General features: G+C 37.6%; 1 pseudogene; it reads right to left on the bottom strand.

Moving 5' to 3' along the window:
* Window positions 1-494: 494 nt before the first annotated feature.
* On the bottom strand, window positions 495-1,151 carry LOC102896682 (annotated as a pseudogene).
* Window positions 1,152-13,915: the final 12,764 nt, after the last annotated feature.

Raw genomic sequence — 13,915 nt, 5'->3', positions numbered from 1 at the left:
AATTATAGTGGACAATTTGGTGACAGACAGAGGGGAAGGAGAATGCGGGGATGGGCAAATGGTAAAGAAGTACAAATTAGTAGCTGATGGATGGTTACGGGGATGGGGAGCACAGCCTAGGGAATGTAGTTAGCATTAATACATTGGCTAGGTGGAGGGTCAGGGGAGGGAGGGAGCAAATGGAGGGATCATTTTATGAACTATATAGATGTCTAACCAGTCTACTGTATACTTGAAACTAATTCAAATAAATAAAATTTTAAAAAATTAGAACAACAAGATATCACTATACACCTATTAAAATGGCTAACATTCAAGAACTAACACCACCAAAATCTGGTGAGGATATGGAACAACAGGAACTCTCATTCATTGCTTGTGGGAATACAAAATGGTACATCTTCTCTGAAAAACTGTTTGGCAGTTTCTTACAAGCTAAACAATCTCTCTCTCTCTCTCTCTCTCTCTCTCTCCAACAATAAACACCTTAGCTCTTACATGAGCTGAGATAGGAGGGAGGAGAATTTATTTTTTTCCCAGGGCTTGATTTTCCTCAGATACAACTCCAGCTCCTTGCCTTCTAGCACACAGCCATCTACTTGGCCACATTGGCCTGGTCTTGAAGAGATGCATGCAAGAAGCTTGCCCTGCTGGAACTTCTCTTCTAGGAGACTATTGATTTTGGCATTCTTTTTCCTTCATCGTATTTCTTCTGAATTTTCTCTAATCATTTTTGCTTAAAATCTCTTTCTCCTCAGAAGTCAGCTTGGCCCCCTTCTTGCAGCTCAGAAGCAGTGCATAGTGGGATTCATATGACTATCGTCAGTTCAGTGCACTTTCAATGAGCACAATGCAGTTCTTTACTAAGGTCTTGGTGTGGACAATTCATTGTTGGATGCATTGCAAACAACATCACTAATCCTTGTTTTGCACGTACAACACTCGGAGCTCCAGGAAAAGTCCCCCACATCTAGCCTCAAGGTGCAGTACTGCTTGTTGCCTCCCTGCACACAGACTGTGTGTATGCAGTGGGGGCCAATCTTAGTGTTGGCAGCAGGGCGTCCCAGCTCATATTTTCACTTTTCGTGGTAGGGCTTTCTTTTGCCCCCCATTTTGCAGCCCTTGTGCCAGTTGTCTTGAGAGATGCCCATGGCTCAGAGCCGGCTGGAAAAAGAAAACACAGAGTCCTGGTCCAGTTTTCCATAATCCTTTTTTTCTTCCAGTTTTATTGAGATATAATTCACATATAATATTGTGTACATTTAAGGTGTGCACCGTAATAATTTGATATAGAGAGCAAAATGTTTGCCACGATAAGGTTAACAAAACCATCACATCACAGTTACAAATTTTTTGTGTAGTGAGAACTTTTAAAATCTCTGTTCCAAGTATATTCCAAGTATATAATACATTATTAACTATACTTACTATGCTGTATGTTAGGGTGCCAGTACCGCAGAGTGTAAAAGAATTCACAAAGTCGAGAAATAAAGTAAAAGATTTATTCACTTTCCAAGTGAGGAAAGGGGCCAAACATTAAGAATAACACTGGCCCTGAAGGGTGAAGGGTTTGAGCTTTTATTGAGTTATAAAAGGCAAGGCAGCTGGTGTTTGTTAATGGCTGGGTAGACGTGGCAAAAGTTTGAGTTTTCTTTGATGTTATATGAAGCAAGTTACCCGGGATATAGTTAATTAACTGCAGGCTTGCTTGTCTTGGTATCTTTTCCCAGGCCTGTGAACTTAAGCTAGGGAGAAAGAAAAATTAGAGGGTGCTTTAGGGTCTGCATGCATCCGTAGGTTGTTTATTTTGGCCGAAGCGGGGGCTGACTCTGACAGAGGCTCAAGGACCTGTAGATGGTATATTTTAGCTGATAGCCAGAGCTAGTTCTGGCAAGGGTCCGAAGCCTGTTAGGAACTGAGCTGTTTGTCCTTTTACTGTACATTATATCCCCAAACTTATTCATCTTATAACTAGAAATTCATACTCTTTGACTACCTTCACCCATTTCCTCCATCTCCCACTGTCCATCCCAGCATAGTCTTATTACATTATGGACTGACTTGTGCCTCTCAAAATTGATGTTGAAGCCTTAACCCTCAATGTGACTGTATTTGGAGATAGGGCTTTTAGGTGGTAATTAATATTAACTGAGGTCATAAGTGTGGGGCCCTGATCTGATAGGATTGTTGTCTTTAAAAGACTAGAAAGAGACAACAGAGATCTGTCTTGGGAACACGCACAGAGATAAGGTTTGTGAAGGCAAGCCAGGAAGAGAGACCTCACCAGAAACCAAAATTTTCCACACCTTGATCTTGATCTTCTTGTTTCCAGAACTGAGAAAATAAATTTTCATCATTTAAGCCACCAGGTTGTAGTATCTTGTATTGACAGCTGAGTGGACTAAGACACCATGTGATGCAGTAATTGTCCTCCTAAGTATTTACTCAGTTGAGTTGAAGAGTTATTACTATACAAAAACTTGCACATGACTATTTTATAGCAGCTTTATTCAGAATTGCCAAAAATTGGAAAGAGTCAGATGTCTCTCACTAGGTAAATAGATAAACCGTGGTATATCCAAACAAAGGAATATTACTTAACAATAAAAAGAAATGAACTACCAAACTACCAAGTTCCCCATGTCTGATAAAAAAAGACATGTAAGAAATTATTTATATATTGCTAAATAAAAGAAGAAATCCATAAACAAATTTGTCTATTGAACTTATGTCTATGTAGATACTGTATGATTCCAAGTACATGATATTTTGGAAAAGACAAAACTGTGAAAACAGTAAAAAGATCAGTAGTTGGCAGTAATTCAGGGGGAGGAAAGAAGGGATCAATAGGTGGAGCACAGGAAATTTTTAAGGCAGTGAAACTATTCTGTATGATACTGCATTGGTAGATACATGCCATTACACATTTGTCAAAACTCATAGAACTATAAGGTACAAAGAATGAACTTTAATGTAAACCATGGACTTTAGTTAATAATAATATATCAATACTGATACATTAATTATAAAAATGCACCACATTAATGCAAGATATTAATAGCAAAAATTATGGGGATAAAGTTGGGGGAAGAATATGGGAACTCTTTGTACTGTCTGCTCAATTTTCTTATAAGTTTAAAGCTGTTCTATAAAATAACATCTATTAATTGCAAAAATATTATGGCTTGCAAAGAAGTGAAAGTGTCTTTATTTGCAAATAAGATGATTATATATAGGAAATCCTAACAAATCTTTAAAGAAAACTACTAGAAATAAGAGAGCTTGTTTAACAAAGTTACAGAATATGAAGTCAATATACAAGAAACATTTAAATTCCATACGCAGCAGTAAACAATTGAAAATTAATATTTAACAAATACCATGGCACCGAGAAATGTGAAATATATAAGGATAAATTTAACAAAATATGTGTAAGACTTGTATACTGAAAACTAAAAAAAAACTGCTGAAATTTTTAAAAATCTAAATGAAGATCTATACCTGAATTAAAAGACTCGATATTGGTTTGTTTCTTTGGCAATGCTACTTTTTATTTTTTCAATTATAGTTGATATTCAGTATTATTTTATATTAGTTTCAGGTGTACAGCTATAACACGGGAGCCCCAGGCCTGGATCGTGCACCTGGGTTTGGATATTCTGGAAGAACCAACAGGAGGACCAGAGGGGTAAAAAATGCCATTTACTACACGCAGGCAGGGATGCTTCAGCATCAGCTGGTCGAAGCTGCAGGAACCAAGCTTCTGACCAAGAGCAAGTGGAATTTTTTATGCACCACAAGCAGAGGGAGGGGTTATCTCATTGGGGGAGCAGCTGCCTTCTCAGATGGATGGGAGCAAGGTGTGCTACTTGGTTACAGGAGCAGAAAACATTCATAGGAGCAGCAGTAAAACGTCCTTGGGAGTAGGCACTGCTGAAAGCTCTTTGTGTGCTGCCTTCTTTGGCTGTTGGCTGGGCAGCATTCAGTCTCCTAAGTATGTGAAGGGCCTATGCTCTGAGTTAACCCTACCCTCCACCCCGACATAGCTCTTCCACCCTACATTCTTCGTGTCAGTTCTTCCAGGCCGGGAGTCCCCCGGGTGGTGAGAGCATTTGCATATTGCATTCTTATATCACAAATACAATAAAGACTACATTCTAACCCTAACAGTATACATAAGCCAAGCAGTCCTGTTACCAGTCCTGCTCCAAGAGCCCAAGGAGGGACACCAAGTAAAGGGCTTTGCTTCAATTGCTGCAACGTGTGAGGCTACAATTCCTGTTACAACTTCTCCCAGGCTCCTGATCGTTCCTCAATCTTGAGAGAAGAGAGGCAATTGCTCTGGCTGTTTTCTGCTAAAAAGGGGTGGAGTTTGGGGGGTTACAGAAATGAAACTGTCGTACATTCAAATGAATGTATTGTTAGTTTTGGGTTTGCTATGAATACAAAGTAGTCTTTTGCATGATTCTTTTTATTTGAGTCTCAACTTCCCCAGAGGTGCTATTGTAGGTTTAGCAGGTTATATTAGCCATCGTATAGATGTCTCCTATGTCTATGAAAACAAGAGAAAAACAAAGGTTAATCATCAGAGTAAATTATAAACTACCTTCTGAGTTTGAAAGGCTGTCAGTAAAGATTTCTAGATATAAGGCCGGAAGCATCTCCCGTAACTTGAAATGTCCCTGATGATGTCCTCAGATGCCAGAGCAAACTCTGTGTGGCCCGCACAGCACCAGTCACTGAGATTGTTCAAACGTGAGCCATTGTGGCAATTTCTCAAATTTTATATCAAGTTGTCCATCTTTAGCTTGCATGGCTTGGAAAAAGCAATTATAGTTTTCAATAATTATTAGTTAGAGGATGAGAGAAAAATTTACAAATCGAAAACATGTTTGAAAATTCACAGATAGATTTTGGAAACTAGAAGAATTCAGGACCCAGTACAATTTACAAGTGGAAAATAAAAAACCTAAAAGGCAATGAATAGCATAAGAATCTAATGTTTACATAAATATATTTCAACTTTTATCGAAACATGTTTTTTCTTTCCTCTCCAACTACCCCTATTTTTACCAAAGATAGTCAAATTAAGATTCATTCATTTGTGAAATAAGTCATTTCAATAAACTTGGCCTGGTCATTTGCATAAGCCCAGCAAGACTATTAATTAACCAGATAGGGACTTTTAATTCTGCTTTGCTGGAATTTTACAAGGAATCTTCAGATTGAACTTAAAAGGACTTGCAAGACCCAAAAAATCAAGGCAAGGACTTGCCCTCAGAGGATGCCTGCAATACCTATAGGTTTCAGGTGATTTCCTCTCTTCTTGAGATCTCCAAAATATCTTGAAGTTCCTGCACTTGCCAAGAAATGACATTCTTTACTCATATGAGAAGGCTGCTGGGAACCATGAGAACAAGGTACCAGGGCAATATTTCCAAAGGCTTTATTGGCTTCTGTAAGTCAATCTTAATTCCTTAAAGTTGTTTGGTCACATCTAAGTCTCTGCATTCCTCTTAAATATGACATTCCAGTCAAAGGCTTGGTAATAAAAACTAGTTTCCAATCATGTCCTGGTATAAAGAGAACAGGTTCTTATTAAACTTATGCAAATAATCACATTGCCATGAAAGTAAGAATACTTACACATTAGAAGTGTTTGGATTCCGGAAGGGTAAGTAGGGAGGAAAAGAAACACTCCAATTCTGTATAATAATTAGCAAAATTTAGTTCTTAACAATTGTGAAGATACAATATCCTTAAGTAGCCAAAGGCCTGATTGAGACAACATAAAACATGGAAAATTATTTTGATAAAACACAGAATCTTTGTTTTCTTCATGCAGAAACCTTTTCCACAATATCAGTAGCAGACCCATAATCCCAGAAACTCTGTCTTATTTAGCAGAGGGAGAAAACAACTCCGATTTTGTATTAGCCTGCTTTTGTATTAGCCTACATTTAAATTTATTTCCAATCTTGTTTAGTTTAACCATATATAAAGTTTCCTCTTTCAAGATTTTTCTTCTGCAACTTTCTTCATCCCTTCAGTTTGCCTCTTCTTACTCATTTCAAAATAACCAACTTTAGGACAAACTACTTTCCTTTAATCTCCTTTAAAATAAATCTTTATAACTTATACCTTCTGTTACTAAACATATACATTTCCCTTCCAATTGTAATATGAATTCTTAGCTCTCAGAAACCTCAATTTCTAATAGTAGTTAGAAAGTAAGCAATTAACATCCTTTAGATTGGCAAATTTATGAATATATTTTGTAACCTCTAGAAGTATTTCATTTGCCCTTGACAGTTTTACAGAGGCTGGGAAAAGGTGGGGGCAGGGTACAGCTTGCTGTAAGCCTGAAAGAGAGTCAGAGGTTAGCATGACATCATTGATATAATGATACAATTGTACGGTGGAGGGTTTAGCCCAGCCAGACAAATCCTCAGCCAAAAAACCATGGCAAATAGTGAGGCTGTAGGACAGTGAAGTTCCATTGTTGTCCTTCCCAGGTAAAGACAAATTGATCTTGACTGTCTGGGTGAATATTTGGGACGTGTCCTGGTCCTGCAAAAAGTCATCCATGCAGAGTCAAAGAGTCCTTCACTTGAGGTCCATTCCAAGGTGCAGACAGCTAGCTACCTGCCTGTCGAGCAGGGGTTGGAATTTCTGTCTGGTTTAGGCTGCCTCCACAGGGCTACCAGTACTGTATTGGGTTGCTTATCAATCTTCTTTAGTCGACCCCGGCACTTATTAGATCCATCCATAGTTGCCTTCTGGTCACCTTTACTGGGCCATCGTTACTTTGCACCTGCACATCATCAAGCCCTCAGTTTCTGCCTGGCCAGTTCAATTTCCCTCGAAATGGGCAACAGCCTGTGCTGTCGCCTGGACTGTCCTCCTCACTAGTGTGGCACCAAGGTACCATAATAGGCCAGTGGGGCTGTCTGGATGATGCAGTCCCGCATACCTGCAGTACATGGCACCACTTCGGGGCCCTCAAATGGTTCGAAGTAAATAGCATGTCACATTCCCACCTCCCTAAGGAACACCTGCAGTTCCGTCATGGGCATCCAGCATGCTGGGGCATCGGCAAATTGCCTTTATTTGGCCAAACCATGCAGCAACCCGCCATGAGCCAATTCAGCAGCGATGTGTTTTCTGCATATTGGATTGCCCCATATATGCATTGGTGCAATGAAAGGTGGGTGGTGACAGAGGCCATCTGGGTTAATTCATCCGCAGACAGTATTATGCTATCTGCACTGGTGTCCCAGAGGCAGAGGCTACCCTGCAATGGACTCTGATCCTTTCTGGTGGAACTTGGCGGCCAGCTCTACCAACTCTGCCAATGTACATGGCCGGGTAGAGGAGGCAGGTTCCTTGGATTTTGCCCCTCAGGACATTCTTGTTGAGTCTTTAGTTTTTGAACAATTACTGGGCAGGCCTGAGTAAAACATATAGCTTCCTCTGGGAGGGACACCTCTGTATTCTCATCTGACTCAGACTCACTTTCTGAGGAGGGGTCCTATCTACTGGGTTTCCATTCAGACTGTGCAATTACTGCCTACATGCAAACTCTCATTAGCTTTCACCCCTAAACTTTTGCAGAGCAACAGGATAGGTCCTGCAGTTGTTCACTAGTCTGTTCTGTCATCCCAGAATATCTTTGCTATTGGCCTGTGTGACTCAGAGGTTTCTTTCTAGCCTTACTTCTTCTTCCACTTTCTTCACGTTTTCCTCAGCCTGCAACTGTTGAGTGGTAGCCTCACGCAGTGCCTGCAGAAGGGGCCAGCCCACTGTGGCTGCTACAACCCACAGCTCCTTTTTTAAAAGAACACAATTCCCTTATTTTCAGTAAAACTGTAAGAGGCCCATAGGTGTGTTGGGGACATCCTCCCATTCCCTTGGTGAGCCCCAAGAATCTAAAAGGCTTGCCACCTCAAATAACATGGACCCAGAGTCCTACCCCGGGATTCCCCCTGTCAGGCCCCCACCAGGTATGTTCTCCCCCTCACTCAAGGCTGACTCAACTAGAGTATTTTCTGGAATATCCTGCCGGCTATGCCAATTGTAATGCAGGAGCATGAGGCCTGGAATGTGCACCTGGGTTTGGATATCTGGAAGCACCACCAGGAGGACCAGAGGGGTGAGAAATGCCATTTACTACACACAGCCAGGGACGCTTCAGCAGAAGCTAGTCGAAGCTGCAGGAATCAAGCTGCTGACCATGAGCAAGCAGAGTTTTTTATGCACATAAGCATAGAGAAGGGTTATCTCATTGGGGGAGCAAGATGTGTTGCTTGGTTACAGGAGCAGAAAACACCCATGGGAGCAGCAGAAAATGTGCTGAAAGCTCTTTGTGTACTGCTTTCCTTGTCTGCTGGCCAGGCAGCTATCAGTCTTCTGAGTATGTGGAGGGTCTATGTTCTGAGTTAACCCTACAACAGCCTAGTGGTTAGACATTTATATAATTTACAAAGTGATCCTCCCGATTAGTCTAGTACCTACCTGGCCACCGTACATAGTTATGACAGTATTTTTGACTATATTTCCTATTCTGTACTTTACATCCCCATGACTATTTTGTAACTATCAATCTCTACTTCTTAACTCTGTCTTCTTTTCCACCCAAACTCCCACCCGCTCCCATCTTGGCAACCCTCAGTTTGTTCTCTGTATCTACGAGTCTATTTGTTTTGTTTGTTCATTTATTTTGTTCTTTATATTCTACATATAAGACCATATGGTATTTGTCTTTCTCTGTCTGACTTAGTTCACTTAACATAATACCCTCTAGGTCCATCCATGTTGTTGCAAATGGTAAGATTTCATATTTTTATGGCTGAGTAATATTCCATTGTATATATGTACCTCCTCTTCTTTATCCAATTGTCTATTGATGGGCACTTTGCCTCTTATCTTGGCTATGGTAAATAATGCTGCAGTTGTTGAACATAGGTATGCATATATCTTTTTGAATTAGTGTTTTGGATTTCTTCAGATAAATACTCACTAATGGAATTTCTAGGTCATAAGTTAGTTCTATTTTTAATTTTTTGAGGAACCTCAAAACTGTCTTCCACAGTGGCTGCACCATTTGCAATTGTGCACAAGGGTTTCTTTTTCTCCACATCCTCGTCAACACTTGTTTGTTGATTTACTGATGATAGCTATTCTGAGAGGTGTGAGGTGATATCTCATTGTGGTTTTAACTTGCATTTCTTGATGATTAGTGATGTTGAGCATCTTTTCATATGTCTATTGGCCATCTGTATGTCTTTTCCGGAGAAATGCCTATTCAGGTCTTTTGCCCGTTGTTTAATTGAATTGTATGGGTTTTTTGGTGTTGAGTTATATGAGTTCTTTATAAATTTTGGATATTAACCCTTTATCGGATATATCATTGGTAAATATCTTCTCCCATTCGGTAGGTTGTTAATGTTAATTCTTTCCAAATTGAACTACAGATTCAGCACAATTCCAATCAAAATCACAGCAGGATCATTTGAAAAATCAACATGCATCCTTCTGTGGTTTCTGGTCAGACATGTAAAGTACTTTGAAGTTGTCACTCCTGTCCTCACAAAGAGAAAGAAAGAAAGAAGAAAGAAAAGAAAGAAAGGAAGAAAGAAAGAAAGAAAGAAAGAAAGAAAGAAAGAAAGAAAGAAAGAAAGAAAGAAAGAGGAAGGAAAGGAAAGGAAAAGAAAGGAAGAAAGGAAGGAAGGAAAAAAGCTAAACCAACTGAAAATCAATAACTCTTCTTTGATACATCAGAGAATTGAGCTCACAAGGCAAACTGCTGCCCCCAAAAACCAAGAAAACAGATGGACACAAAGAATCACAGCTTACTTCACTAGAAGCAGAAACTGACAGCTAGAGTCAATATTGGAACCCTTAAGCTATAATTGACAAATCGCTGGAGGCTTAATGTGGAGAAGATTGAGAGTTAAAATACCTAAAGGGGCTCATTCGTAGGGGAATCCTACACTTATATTAGTTTTCCCTCCAAGAGTCCTACCATTGTGAAAATCAGAGAAAAATCACCTTGTGTTTCCAGAAGAGATTGTGAAAGGAACCTCATAAAAAATGCACCCAAAGTATTTTGTTTTGTTAACAAGGTCTGCCCTCAAGGTAACCTACTTTATCAGAACCTAACTAACCTAAGAGAAATAACTCTATCCTCCCATAGCTTTTGGTGTAAAGGAAGGGAAATATCCAAATCAGGATCACTAAAAGACTGAGACCTAATCACAGGACTGTAGAATGCTCTCTTTCCCCCATATCTTACCACAATATCAATAGAGCTCCTGTATGATCATGGGGATTACAGCTAAAATAATCATAAGTCTCAGGACCTACTTAAGGAGTCTAGGAATATCCAAAGACAACAGGGAATACAAAAACAGGACACTAGAGGAGATTTTAACCTCTGACACCACAGTTAACAGCAAACAGTAAAGACAGACTCTTAGCCAGATGAACGTAAAACCTCATACTAAAGGCCTATCTTATTTCTTTATGTATGGCTTTCAACAAACAATTTTAAGACATGCTAAAAGGCAAAAAGTACAGCCTGAAGAGATAAAGCAAGCATCAGAAACAGACTCAGATATGGCAGGGAATTTAGATTATATCATAAATTTAAAATAATTATGATTAATAGGCTAAGGGCTATAATGAAAAAAGTAGACAAGCTGCGAGGACAGATAATGTAAGTAGGGAAATAAAACACTAAAAAATTCAAAAAGAAATTCTAGAAATCAAAAATACTGTAACAGAAATGAAGAATGGATGAGCTCATCAATAGAATGGACCAGGCCAAGAAAAGAATCAGCAGCTTGAAGCTAAATCAGTAGAAACCTGTGAAACTAAAATGCAAAGAGAAAAAAGGTTAGGAAAAAAATAAAATAGAACATTCAAAAACTATGAGACAATTACAAAAGGTATAACATGTGTAATGAAACTGCCAAGAAGAAAAAAAAAAAAAAGATAAAAAGAAACAGAAGAAATATTTGAAGTAATAATTGAAAATTTTCTAAAGTTAAATGGCAGACACCAAATCACAGATCCAGGAATCTCAGAGAATAAGAGGCAGAAAAAAATACCAAAAAATATACACCTAGGCATATCATATTAAAACTGCAGAAAATCAAGAAACAAAGAGAATATTTTGAAAGAAGCCAGAGAAAAAGAACACCTTACCTATAACAAAACAAGGATATGAGTCTCATGAATTTTTCTCACCAGAAGCCATGCAAGCATAGAGTGGAGTAAAATATTTTAGATGTTGAAAACAACAACAACAACAACAACAACAACAAAACCCTACCAACTCAGAATTCTGTATCCAGCAAGATTATCTTTTAAAAATGGCATGGCTCAAACTCCTATGTCCAAACATGGACGGTAGGTAATTGAGTTTACTCAGGGTCAGGGTTTTAGGAGACAGGAGCTAGGATAGGCAGAGAGACAAGGGAGTTGAGTACATAATCAAGAAAGAGTAAATGAAATAATATAACATGGAATCTAAACTAGGCAGGAAGAGGAACAAAAATAAAAGAGAAAACATGGAAGAGCCAATGGGTTTAGGGATTATGAGATTGAAAAATATCTACAGTGCTTATAGTTGGAAATGGATGTTTGAATTACTGAGTTTGGAAGAGAAGCTGGTCCAGAATGTGACCTTGGGAATGGGTAACCAAAGTAAGCAAATAAAAAGACACTGGAGGAGAAGTGACATTGGGGTCAGAATTTGAGGTAACAAGGAAGACCCTGTTGTACTGTTTTCCCTTTCTTCTTTTTTCCAAATTTCTTTACTGAGATAATTAGAAAAAGTAAAGTAGCTTGTTATATCCACTGAAATTATCCACGCCTTCAAGCCTAAAATAATCTAACTTTTCTCCATTATATTTACATTTATGCCATAATTAAATTTGCTTAATATGACAACTAGCCAGTTCTCTTATAGCTAAGTGGAATTTGCTGTGTTTAAACAAGAAAGACATGCAAAACTTTTAATAAAAACTGAATGTATAAAAAAAAAAAGTGAAGGAGAATGGTGCAGCCACTGTGGAAAAATTTGGCAGTTCCACAAAAAATTTAAATATATAATTACTTTATGAACCAAGAATTCTGCTTGTGGTATATATGTACAAAAGGATTGAAAGCAGGGACTCAAATAGTTATCTTTATACCAATGCTCACAGCATTATTATTAACCATAGACAAAAGGTAAAAACAACCCAAGTATCCAACAGTGAATAAATTAAAAAAAAAAAACTGTTGTACATACATATGATGGAATACTATTCAGCCATAAAAAGGAATGAAATGTTTATACATGATACAGCATAGACGGACCTCGAAGACATTATGCTAAGTGAAATAAGTCAGACACAGAAGGATAAATATTGTATGATTCTACTTATATAAGGTAGCCAGAATAGGCAAATTCATACAAACAAAAAGCAGAATAGAGCTATTAGAAAGTGGGGGGAGGAGAAAGGAAGAATTATTGTTTAATGGGAATAGAGTTTATGTTGGGATGATAAAAAGGTTTGGGGTATAGATAGTGATGATGAGTACACAGAATTGTGAATATAAGTAATGCCAATACACTTACGAATGGTTAAGATGATAAATATTATGTTATGTATATTTTACCACAATAAAACAAAAGTGTTTAAAAAAGGGAGAAATAAAATTTCTCAAAGAAAAATTGACAAATGGATTCTAAAATTTACATGGAAATGAAAATATTAAGGACCCAGAATAGCCAAGCAATTTTGAAAAAGAACAAACAGAGGACTTATACTACCTGATTTCAAAACTTGCTATAAAACTACAGTAATTAAGACAGTGAAATATTGGTATAAGAATAGACATGTTGATCATTAAAACAGAACACAGCCCAAAAATATACCCGTGCATATACGTCTATTTGGTTTCTCAGAAAAAGGACCAAGGTAATTTAATGGTGTTGGAATAACTGGATATCTATATGACAAAAAGAAAAAAATAATAATCTTGACTCTTATCTCACCTTGTAAAGAAAAAATCACCCCAATGAGCTACAACTACACAATGTCTAAAATAAGACACCAAAAAAAAAAAACTCCTCCCTTTACTGAAAATATATTTCTTGTATAAGAAGATGTTTCTTGTGTGTTATAACAGATTTCAAGGAAAATGGAATTAGTCATATATAGTTAATCTTAATATAACTTTAGAAGGGCATTGAAACGAAAGATGTTTCAAGGTAGCCCAAGCAGTTTAAATAAGATGCTCTCCTAAAAGCAGTCAACTGAATTCAGTAATGCTTTTTAAGATCTCAAAGAACTTCATAATTAGATCATTTTTAAACAAAGTTTAGAGAAGCTAAATTATTAAAGTCTCTGTTAGATATGTATTTACCTAAAAACTGTTATCAACCATCTTTTTTTTATCAAGTATTGTATCTTAAATCACATAGCTGAAAGTAACAAACTTCCCCAAAATGATAGTTAAACAGTAATTAGCTAAACATTTAAAAGAACAGAAAGAGGATCAATAAGAGGATTAGTAAATTACACCACTAAGATAAAAAAAGATCATACCAGTTTTTCCCTCCATAAATTACCAACTCAAGGACAGTGCAAATTTTTAATGTGGGCAGTTGTATTCCCTCTTCCATGTTTTCTGAAAACCTAATCATATTTTTAAATTGAGAGATATGTATAATAACCTAACAGTGAAAAAGGGCCAAAATTATAGTAGTGCTAGACCATTCAATAGGAATATGCTATTAATTTTTAAATTAAATAAGTAGAAATACAGGTTCTTTTGGAAAAGCATTTCCTAGGGCCCAAAGGTTGCACTAATTCACACAGAAAATATTGGAAGTTATTCAAAACACCTCATTATTTTTAAA

The sequence above is a fragment of the Pteropus alecto genome, unplaced genomic scaffold, assembly GCF_000325575.1.
Source record: "Pteropus alecto unplaced genomic scaffold, ASM32557v1 scaffold121, whole genome shotgun sequence".
NCBI classification, from domain to species: Eukaryota; Metazoa; Chordata; class Mammalia; order Chiroptera; family Pteropodidae; genus Pteropus; species Pteropus alecto.
The sequence above is the reverse complement of the archived record's forward strand: the minus strand, read 5'-3'. Positions and strand labels throughout refer to the sequence as shown.